The 11,684-nt window shown below is 36.3% G+C and overlaps 1 pseudogene across 1 annotated transcript; it reads left to right on the forward strand.

Annotated features, from left to right (window-relative positions):
* Nucleotides 1-363: 363 nt before the first annotated feature.
* Nucleotides 364-7,593, forward strand: LOC149801233 (uncharacterized; annotated as a pseudogene). Its single transcript, XR_016420808.1, has 4 exons — nt 364-505; nt 3,774-3,901; nt 6,237-6,500; nt 6,534-7,593. The product of XR_016420808.1 is annotated as an uncharacterized LOC149801233 (transcript).
* Nucleotides 7,594-11,684: the final 4,091 nt, after the last annotated feature.

Here is an 11,684-nt window from a genome sequence, read left to right on the forward strand (position 1 = left end):
TAAACAATACTTGCGAATATTTGAGACAGTTCACCCGAAATTTTATTTCTATTTCAGTGAATTCCTATGTTAGCACAGACAGAACAATAGGTCACGGGGGCCTCCAGTGGCCGAGTGGTCTAAAGCGCTTTCCGTTACTGATCATTGCCATCTCACCTCTGTCTGCGTGGGCTCGAGTCTCGGATTCTGCCAATGTGGGTATGTGAGAAAGCTTGCCAGTAGCTTCTCGTGGGTCGGTGGTTCTTTCCGGGATTTTCCCGGGTTCTTCCTCCACCATTAATACTGGCTGCCATGTATAGCCTATCGTGTGATCAAAAATGGCGTTAAACCACACAACACCAACACAACAACACACAACACTATATGTCACACAAGAAGGCTGATTTTGAAAACATGATCTTTGTCATCCGACATGAGGTTCTTGATTTCAAGGACATCACTCTTAAAGTTTTGGCTTACTCTCTGACGCAGGAGGGGAGATTGACAAGCGCCCAAATTATTCTCTGTAAGTCCATGAAACTGATCAAAGCACACAACGGTGCAAAATAGCAAAGAACAACTCTCGTCAATGCTGATTTCAGACTCAAATGTGGTGGACAGTGATGCAGAAGATATAGTGTATAAAAAATACATTAGTGCAGATCTCTGGAGGACATTTCAGCAACTATAACGATTTAAAAGTAATACTGAGTATGTTTCTCGCTGACATAGTCAGTTGGATGTAACATTTATACAATACAATAGTTATTTAATGATTCTAAAATTCTACTTCTAATGTGTCTCAATTTAAAGTGCAAGGGTGACATAGGTGCGATTTTGTTTTATATTTTTAATCTGAGGAGTTAGCATCTTGACCGTTCCTCGAAATAGACACGTATCCAGAATGTTTCATGCTTCTCACGCCCTAGGATATGATTTGAGTAATTATTTTTGATGATCATTTTGCAATCACATTCCAATAAAAAAATGGCCTAGCCAAGCACTTCAGGCAGTAGAAGCAAGAGGAAGTAAACTGTATGGGTCACACATGGATTGCAATTATTTGGAACCTATTTGGACCTTCCTGCGAATAATCGGAATAAAACACCCACCTACCCCGAAATATGTATTGGTTAGACGATATAGACAGATGTAAGCTTGTACGCAATTATGTTCTTTCAGGAACCTTGTGTGCTTGGAAGTCAACAACCACTTAACCATTATATATATATAGCCATTCTTAGTTCTGAACAGTATTATTGGTTGTTATCGATAGCAGTCACTTATTTTGTTTTTCTTGTTTATTTTCTGCCATTCGAAAAATGTACCATCTCTACCGTAAAGGCCATTAGGAATATTTTTGCATAAGTAATCAGTGTAAACAGTTACAATGTACTTTCGAAGTGGTAGAATGTATTTGAGTCAAAAACATGTAATGCATAGACCCTTTTATATACTCGGTGACTTAGTTTCACTATCAAAACATATGCGAGACTTTGATGCTGAAGTAAAATAATATACGTGTATTAATATTAAATATTGTATGTGGTCGACCCGAAATAAAACCGAAGATATGACACATTGTGCATATATGTTATATAAATTTGATTAGGAATGCCAAATAACCTGGCAACCAATCAGCAATTTTTCTAAATTTTACAACGATTTATATGGACCTATCGTGGTTTATCCAGACATCTCACATGACTCCATGAGATCTTTTCTCATACGAGGATCTGGTAAAGGTCTGTATGTTATATTTCACATAATTTTAGACTGACGCAGCTGTCCGCATCCACAGCTCTCCCAGCTAGAATTGATTCGTAGCATCTAGATGCGTAAACCCTCAGATGGCAAGTATTATATACACATACATAACTCTTCAGTAATTTAAAGGTACAGAGCGACAGTTAATACCGTTTATATATGCACAACTATTCGGTAATTAAAGGTTACAAAGAGACTGTTAGTACCATTCATATATGCATCCATCATTGGGAATTGATTACATAATTTTCACACTGAAAGCAGTCAATCAAATTTCATGAATGTAAATGCACAAGCGAGCAGCCTGGACCCCCCTAACTATATTCAAAATGTACTTGATTAAGCTTGTTTGCTAATATTGAAGGAAAGAGTGATTGTCGCGAAAGAGAAGAGAAATTTGAATTATATATCTTTACAAATATAGCACATGACAAATTAAATTAAATGTCATAGAGACATTTATCAATTCAAATATATACGAAAAAATATTCAGCAACGAGTAATAATCATAAATCTCAATGTTTTGATAGTACATTTAATGATGTAAATCAATGAGATTTTATATTTGGAGGTTTACTTTACATAGTTGTTGAGTGACGCATTATTACACTGTGGCCTTCTGTTTGGTTAAATCGAAAACTTAATTGCCTTATACTGATATACCAAACTACGGAAGTTGGCTGTTTTGTTTAGTAATCCCCTGCTTTAAAGGATAAGGACGATGTTGTGATGTGATTTGGATTTTTAATGTAGCTTTAACAATTTTCCAGTCATATCGCTACGATGTCTGCAGTGTGGCAGTTTATAGTGATGTCTAGCACTGGGGCATCATGCCGCAGACATGTAGCATGATGTCCCACCCAGTCACATTATCCTGACACCGGGCCGACCAGTCCTAACACTAACCTCTTAATGCTGAGCGCCAAGAGAAGCAGCTGTTAGTACCATTTTTGTAAGTCTTTGGTATGACTCGGCCGGGGATCGAACCCACAACCTCCCGCATCCGAGGCGGACGCTGGATAAGGACGAAAGGATGGGCAAAAGTATATGCATGGGTTAGTGAATTTAGGGAAAAACTGAACTACAATATATCAAGTTTCTGTCATATTATATCCTAATAAAGTGTTTTTGAGCTGTTCCCGATCCTTGATCAACCTATAACGGTGAAAAAAGAAAAAAGAAAGAACTTGATGCAACAACGTGTGGCCTCCCCCTCCTCAAATGGAAGCTTTATAAGATGTGATGTGCAGTTGTTATTAATTTTGCAATGCAGTTTGGTGTCGGCAATTTACTACTTGTGTGGTGTGACTCACTGGCTCGTCTCCTCAGTCAATCGATCCCGCTACAAAACTTCCTGGTTATATGGTATCAGTATCCGGCAGAGTTTCTAAACTGATGATTTTATCGCTATATCAGTCATGTGTGATAAAGTTTTGCTCAACTCTCATGTCAGTGATTTAATAATGACCACATACATTTAGCACCTATTTTAGTTATTGGTATACTTGGTTATTGGTATACCTGATCAAATGAAGTCACAGACCTAGTGCTGGCATTCATACAGAAACGTGATTGCTAGAGCGGCTCTTTACCTGGACACTGCGTAAATTCACGAACGTAAACCGTCTTACACCAATCAACCTTAATTCTTTTTCCAAGATCCATAGCGAGTTCCGAAAATACCGAAACTATCAATGCTTAAAATTCTAACGAGATATTTTGTCGCGTGATGAGTATTATTGCATTCAAAAATAACCTTAGGAAAACGTCAACCCATATTATGGTTTCATGTTGATCGAAATACGTGAACATCCTGGGTTTTAAAGTTCTGTTAAATCTTTCCATTACGGTACTGTACGAGTAAGTTCAAAAGTATATTGTTTCACTGTTCCAGCAAGTCCTGAACTTGTTGTTCTTAAAACTCTTTTTTTCTTCTTCATCGAACTCCATATTTTCAAGATTTATCTTTTCATGATGCTTCTGAAAGCATTACGTATGTCATATATTTTCGTTTTTACTTTTTCCAGCGCAGACGTATTTTGTGAAAATAGACATCACGGTCAAAATATACTTGCATCCCTCATTTATGTTTCACTTGGTTGCGTGTCAGCAACGTGTGCCTGCCACTTATCACCCATGTGACTCGCTGAAACCCGTACGTAGGAAAATATTTTTTATCGCTTTCTCATACAGTGTGATAGTTGATTGATCAGTGAACCTGTCTTTCAATTTGACATATTTTCCTTTCTTTTTTAACATGTTTAATTTGTACCTCCAATGATAAATATGTGTATAAGCAACTACATTTCAGGACCGTAGTCAAAATATTCTTTTTCCGCAAATGAAAATAGTATACAAGCATCCATCAAGTATTTATTCTTGATAAATTATCCTTATATGTTCTGAACAATCAAACTTGACATCTATTTACAACGCAAGCCATTATTTTCAACAATTGGCAACATTTCTTTACAACTTTCGAACGTCTGAATAACTTCAGAGTTTTGTGAAATTATGCTACTGATGTCGTTGATTCAAAATTAACGTATGCTAAACTCAGCAAATAGATATACCTCCTCTCTGAAAACTGTTCAGTCTATTGGAATATGGCCTTGTATCTTCATTTGCTTTCTGAAAATTGTTTCTTTTTATTTGCAGTCATTGTACACTCAATATATTATAATGCTGTCTAGAATGAAGATTGTGCTGGTTGTTATTTATAAATTTACTAGTGGTATTGAGTCTTGCCCTCCTTTCTACTAAAAGGTGTTATGGTGGGGAATAAATGGAATAGAAGAGATTTTATAATCAGCGCGATATATCCATCTGATGTCTTTTATCGCGACGAGTCAACTAAAAGTTCGAATTCCAGGTGTTATAAAATTGTTGCAATTTGACATGCCCATCAAAACACACACACAATCATCATCATCATCATCATCATCATCATTATCATCATCATCTGTCTTTACTAGCTTATAAGACGAGTCCAACTGCAAACGTCATAGGCCATGATCTGTCGATGCATAATACGCCGGCAAGTCTTAGTCTCTATTGGTTTTTAAGACTAATCATTAGAACAAACAGCACAGACCCGAGTCTGTATGCGCATTATGCTAATGCAGATCAGGATCATTGCTGTTTGCAGTTTGACTTTACATATAAGCGAGTACCAACAATACATTAGAAGGACTTTGAAAACCGACTTATATTAGGAGTTCTATGTTTCCCCATATAGTAAATTTTGTTTGCTTTTAAAAACAAGAAAATGTCTTGGGGGTCAAACGTTTGAGAAAGGCTACATTCATATTTGATTAACGTGTGTTTTCAGCATACATTGAAAGATCACAAACTGCTCTTAAAACAGGCCACACTCTCCTGGCAAACGGCATTTTTGAGTCACCCTAAACTGCTCAAATTCTCGGCTTGAATATTCTCAAGTAATCTTGTTAATTGTAGTGAAAGTGGCTATGTAATAGACTATCGAAGAAGCCTAACTCATATCAGATATAACAGCTGAAACACTGGAACAAGATGAAGAATTTCTGATTCATTTCAGAGAATTATTTAAAACTGTGGAGGTCTGGTACATTGCTGACTATATACAATTTAACGTTCTGCTTGAGGGTGTTAAACAATGATACAAAACAAAACTACTACTATTACTATTAAGTTGACCTGGATTACTACAAGTATGTATGGTACATGAGTGACGATTATGACTTTAACAACCACAGCCATTACTTACGTATTTCAATATTTAACTTGAAAGAAGCCAACTGTAATTTTGTATATTGCTAAGTTATATATCACTGCATCAAACCATTGTATCAAGATGTCCTAAATGCAAATAATATTGATGAAAAGTGCAAAACACGTAGTCATTCAATGTTTTTCGCAAAATTATTTTTTTTAGTAATCTATTAAGACGTAACCCAAAAAGACAAGTTACGTTCTGCTGTCCCGGACAAGGATATCACGTTTCGCTTTTATTATATAGTATATTGTGTCGTTTTAATTAAGATTTTTATTTCTGGTGTTGTCTTTCCTTCTTTACTACCCATTTATTTAACATCAAAGCTAGCTTTCTAGGTTTTCAAAATTAATCTCTTAAAGAACTAAAATCTGTGTCTGAGTTATATTATAACTGATAATACATTTCTTTAATCTTTCTTTTATTACGTTTGTTCTTTGTTTGTCTGAAAGGAACAATTAATAAAACTTGTTCGGTGTGATAGGAATAATTGGCATATTAAGAATAATTATAATGGCTATGTTTAGTCAATAATGTTACATAAACACAAACGCTAAGATGGTCCGCATCCTGTTTTATACCCATAGCTCTTTTCAGGACTATAAGAACAGATTTGTTTTTAAAAATAACTTACGTTTAATCAGAATAATTTGCGAAACTGAACTCGGCCGGCTATACATATCAACACGTTTGGCAGAATATTCAATTTTTTTTAATGTATACACTTTTACTGTAGATATTGAAAAAAGCACACAAAAAGATGACTTCGAACATTCCTGATTACTACAAAGAAGTGTCCTTGAGGCTGAATAGAGTTCTGGATACAGTCGGACTGGAGGAGAATATTCGTTGGAAGAGAATTAATATGTGGATACAATCAGAGGAGACGGCCTATGTGCCACTTGGATGTCGATATCATTATTTTGGGAGTCAGGCAGAGGCAACTACGACACCTGGCCTACAATCAGATTTCGATAGTTTTGTTTGTTTGGGAGAAAGAGTTATAAAGGATCTTGAGAGCTGAACGCCCGGTAATGCAACACTCCTTATAGTAAATGATGAAAACACACCTCCAGGGTATGTAAAGTTACAGATGGTAAACAGTCATCAACAATGGCCTGTATATAATCAATATGATAATCTTATACAATTAGATAGATATGGTCGATCTGTTCTCTACCATGATAACCTAACAACTCCTGCTCATGAGTACCACGGTCCTGCTGAAACATATAGGTACAGAGGATTCGATTGTGACGATGCGTATGGAATGCGATTGCATGCCTGGCCAGACCAAGCTTCTCAGTGGTTAACAAGGAACAGACGGCACAACTGGCCATCACATGAAACGATTGGTCTCATTCAGGAGATGGGCGCACTGCTGGTTCCAGTAGGTCACAAACTTAGCCAAGAAAAACACTTGGAATGGCGATTATCTTATTCCTATGGGGAGAAGCTTCTCGTGTGGTATTTAATTCAACACAATATAAGTGTTACATTCTACTGAAAATAATAAAAAAATGTTTTATAAAACCAGTTGTAGGTGATGATGCATTGAGCAGCTATCATTGCAAAACATGCATATTTTACCTAATAGAAAACACACCGATAGCCATGTGGCAACCATATAATCTACTGTTATGTGTTGAATTGTCTTTGAGACTGTTGTACAACTGGATTGAAAGTAAAATATGCCCCAATTACTTTATTCCAGAAGAAAATATGTTCCAGTGTAAAGTGTATGGCCATGTGCAGGGTCAGCTGCTTGGTGTTCTTGGCAATCTGCTGAGACTGGAGGGTATATACCTGGTAGGGATATCATGTGACAACATTGGGCAGATGCTGGTGAGGACTTGTCAGAATTATCACATGGATCTTTAATTATAAAGTCAAGATATCCCACAACTTCTGATGACCTCATTTGTGGCTCTGTTTTCCCAAATAGAATTATCTCTATTACTGGATCCTGGAAATGATTTGATTGTTGAGCCCCATGAATTGGATAGGTATTTTCTCTCTCATGAACCACGACGGGAAATAAAGAGTATATTGTGGAAATTGCATTGTTCCATTACAGGTTCAAAACTTGCATCTAAAAGTCTTTCTGAGGAAACCCCTGACCAGCATGGTCTGGATATGGCCCATGAGCTTCTCCTATGGGGATCCTCCTCCGATGTTGCATCTGGGAAACTGAAGCTGGCTGCTTTTTATTTGATCCAGGGCATCCTTGACATGTCAATGGATGTGTACACGGAAATACACAAAATTTACAACTACAAAATATCGAAACCGTTCGCTATATCTCAACACACACTTCAAGCAATGTTAAGTGAAAACCTATCAACAAGACAGCTAATAAGTCAATACTTCGCCTTGCCGGTATTATGTCACCATTCGGAGATTAATTGCATTCCTAAAGCACTAATCCCAGAGTTGCTCTGTTTTACAGGGTTAGATCAAGTCAATCCATCTATTCAACTCTTGAAAAAATGTGTAAGAGTTGACCCGAAATTGTATCTCTATTTCCTTGAATTCCTATGTTATCACAGACAGAAGAATAGGTCACACAAGAAGGCTGCTCTGAAGAACATGATCTATGTCGTTCGACATGAGCATATCGTGTTTAAGGACACCGCTCTTAACCTTCTGGCTTACTGTCTGACGCAAGAGGGGAGATTAACGAATGCCTACAGTATTCACTGCAAGTCCATGAAACTGACCAAAGAATACAGGGGTGCAAAATGGCAAATAGCTACTCTCATCAATGCTGCTTTCAGATTCCGACGTGGTGGACAGTGATGCAGAAAATGTAGTGTATACAGTGACACGAAAGCTGATCTTGAGGGTATTCCGCCCATTATAACAATTTAAAAGTTACATTGAGGCTATTCCTCACTGGCTCCTTATACAATGGTGTTTATGTTTTTATTGATAAGGAAACAATGTCAATGTATGTATACATCTATGGCTATGATGTACAACTCAAATTATGTGCGTCAGGGTTTACATGTTCAATACGATGTAACATTTTCATAATAGGATAATTATATAATGATTCTAAAAACTTGCTTTTTATTAGTCTCAGTTTGGAAGGTTCCTGTTTCTCAATTTGAAGTGCAAGTTTAATATATCTGCTATATTTTTAAAAAATTGTGATTTTAGGATTGACTATTTATCATTTTGACCGTTTCATGAAAAACACACTTATCCAAACTCTTACATGCTTTTCACACCCTAGCATCTGATTAGAATAATTATATTTGAAGATCTTTATGTAATAACATTCCAATAAAAAACGCATGGTCAAGCACTTCAGTCAGTAGGACAAAGAGAAAGAAAACTGTATGGATTACACATGGATTGCAATTAATTGGAACATATTTGGACCTATCGGCAAATGATCGGAATAAAATACCCCACCCTACTCCATCCCACCCAAAATACGCAAATTTAGACCATATGTGCAGATTTAAGTTTGTTACGCAGTTGTATTGTTTCAGGAAACTTGTGTGACTGGAAGTCAATAACCACTTAACCATACAGACATATATAGCCATTCCATATTTTAGTTGGAAATACGATGAAGGATGATGCGGTGGTACAATGGGTGAGCATCAGTTTTGTAGTGGTTTTTATGGACCCATACTGGTTCATCCAGACATCTCACATGGCTCCATGAAATCTTTTATCATACGAGGATCTGGTAAAGGTCTGTCTGTCATATTTCACAAACTTTTAGACTGATGCCGCTATCCGCATCCACAGCTCTGTCGGCTAGAAGTGGTTGTAAGGAGTTAGATGCTCAAACCCTCAGATGGCTAGTACTATCTAGATACATATATGCATTAACTCTTCGGTAATTGAGAGGTACAGAGAGACTGTTAGTACCATGTATAAATGCATCAACATTTGGCAAGTGACTACATATTTTTCACACGGAATATAGTCAAGCAAATTTCATGAATGTAAATGTGGAAACATTAGAATTTGATGCACAAACTGAAAATCTATGCTTGCCAAACTATAGTCAAAATGTACTTGATTAAGCTTGTCTGGCAATATTTAAGGACTTTAATTGTTGCGAAAGATAAAAGAAACTCGAATTATATATCTTTATAAATATAGCACATGACAAATTAAATATCATAGAGAAATTTTTAAACTCAAATATGTACCAAAAATGTTGAATAAAACGAGCAATAGTCATAAAAAGGATGTTTTTAAGAATCGGTATATTTAATGATTTAAATTCACGACATTTTATATTTGGAGGCTTACTATACATAGTTGTTGTGTTACACAATATTACTATGTGGCCTTGTGCTTAGTCTTAATCAGAAACTTCATTGGCTTATGCTGACAGGCTTAATTACGGAAGGTCTTTATTTGTGTTTAATAATCCCTTGTTTCATCCTCATAAAGTGTTTAAGATTTGTTTCCGATCCTTGATCAACCTATGACGGTGAAAAAGAAAGAACTTGATGCACAGACGTAATGTTGTTGCCTCCCCTCCTCAAATGGAAGCTTTATAAAATGTGATCAACAGTCTTTACGAAATTTGCAATATAGTTTGGTGTAGGTGCTTTATTACTTGTGTTGTGCATGTGAGAAAGCTTGCTAGTAGCTTCTCGTGGGTCGGTGGTTCTTCCTCCACCATTAATACTGGCCGCCATGCATAGCCTATCATGTGCTGAAAAATGGCGTTAAACCGAACAACAACAACAACAACAACAACCACCACAACAACAACTTGTGTTGTGTGACTCACTGATTTCGTCTCCTTAGGAATAATCAATCAACTGCGTCCAATACACAACTTCCTTGTTATATTGTATCATTATCCAACAGAGTTTCTAAATCGATGATTTATCTTTATATCAGTCATGTGTGATCAGGTTTTCTCAACTCTCATGTCAGTGATTTAATAATGACCACATACACTGAGCACCTATTTAAGTTATTGGTCTTATTGGACTGATCAAATGAATCTACAGACCCGTGCTGTTATTCGTACAGGAATGCGGTTGCTAGGACGGCTTTTACCTGGATACGGAGTTCCTTTGCAATCTTATCTCAAAAGAATTGAATTAACCCTTGATATTTTCCCGAGATATATCGCGAGTACTGAAAATACATAAATTTTCAGTGCGTAAAACTTTGACCTAATATTTTGTCGCGTGATGAATATTTTTGTCTTCAGGAATAACCTTTAGCAAAACGTCAACCAATGGTATGGTTTAACTTTGATCTAAGTACCTCCACATCGTAGTTTTCAATGTTGTCAAACCTTGGGATAACCCATCTCCTACCATATCAATGTGTAATCCCTCAATTGTTCGCGTCAACCTGGCAAGCACTCGTCTTTTTCGCACTCTTACGAATCTTTCCGTACGGACACATACGGAATATAAAATAATTTAAAATGTATACACGTATAGCAAGACTTCCAATCAACACAAATAATTTGTGACATGAGAATTGGTCCGAGGGTGAAAATAAACTTTAGTAATTATGTTAGATACTTTTTGAAACTGAACAGGGGCAAAGAACGAAATGTATTAAAGAAAATCGTTGACTGAAGAATTGAACTCATAAATATGCATCGGATGAGCATGTTAACATTAAATGTTAACATCTTGTTTCCAGCTGAAAACTTAATGCGTATTATAATATGTTCGTTTTCGTTACCACATGTCCCGTCATGATATTGGCTGTATTCGCATCAACTTTGAGAGGAAATTATGATTAATATGTTACAAATTATAAGGCGCCGTAGCGGACAAGAGCTGGTCCAATCAAAACGTTGCCTTTCAAATTTTAATATCATATGTCGAGAATTTTAATTTCACGTGTTGTATCAAGAATGCTTGTCCATAAAGTTAAGGGTTAATCTAGTGTCGTTTGAATTAGTGGTAGGATTTTCAATGTCATTTGTCGAGAGTTTCAGTTTAACATGTTGAATCACATTGATTTTGCTGAAAGTTCCATTTCGTATGTTGAGTTTTTCGATTGTATCTGTTGAATTACACAGCAGTGATTCGAGATTTTATTGTACTTGTTGTCAGAATTGCTATTTTTATATGGTGAATTTATATGTTGGTGTAAAAAGTTACAGTACACAATGAGAATGTCCACTTTAACAATTCAGAATAATATCGAGTATTAAGATACATCATTCGTGTAT

Source organism: Sinohyriopsis cumingii, chromosome 4, assembly GCF_028554795.1.
Source record: "Sinohyriopsis cumingii isolate HCF-2022 chromosome 4, ASM2855479v2, whole genome shotgun sequence".
In the NCBI taxonomy this organism is placed as follows: Eukaryota; Metazoa; Mollusca; class Bivalvia; order Unionida; family Unionidae; genus Sinohyriopsis; species Sinohyriopsis cumingii.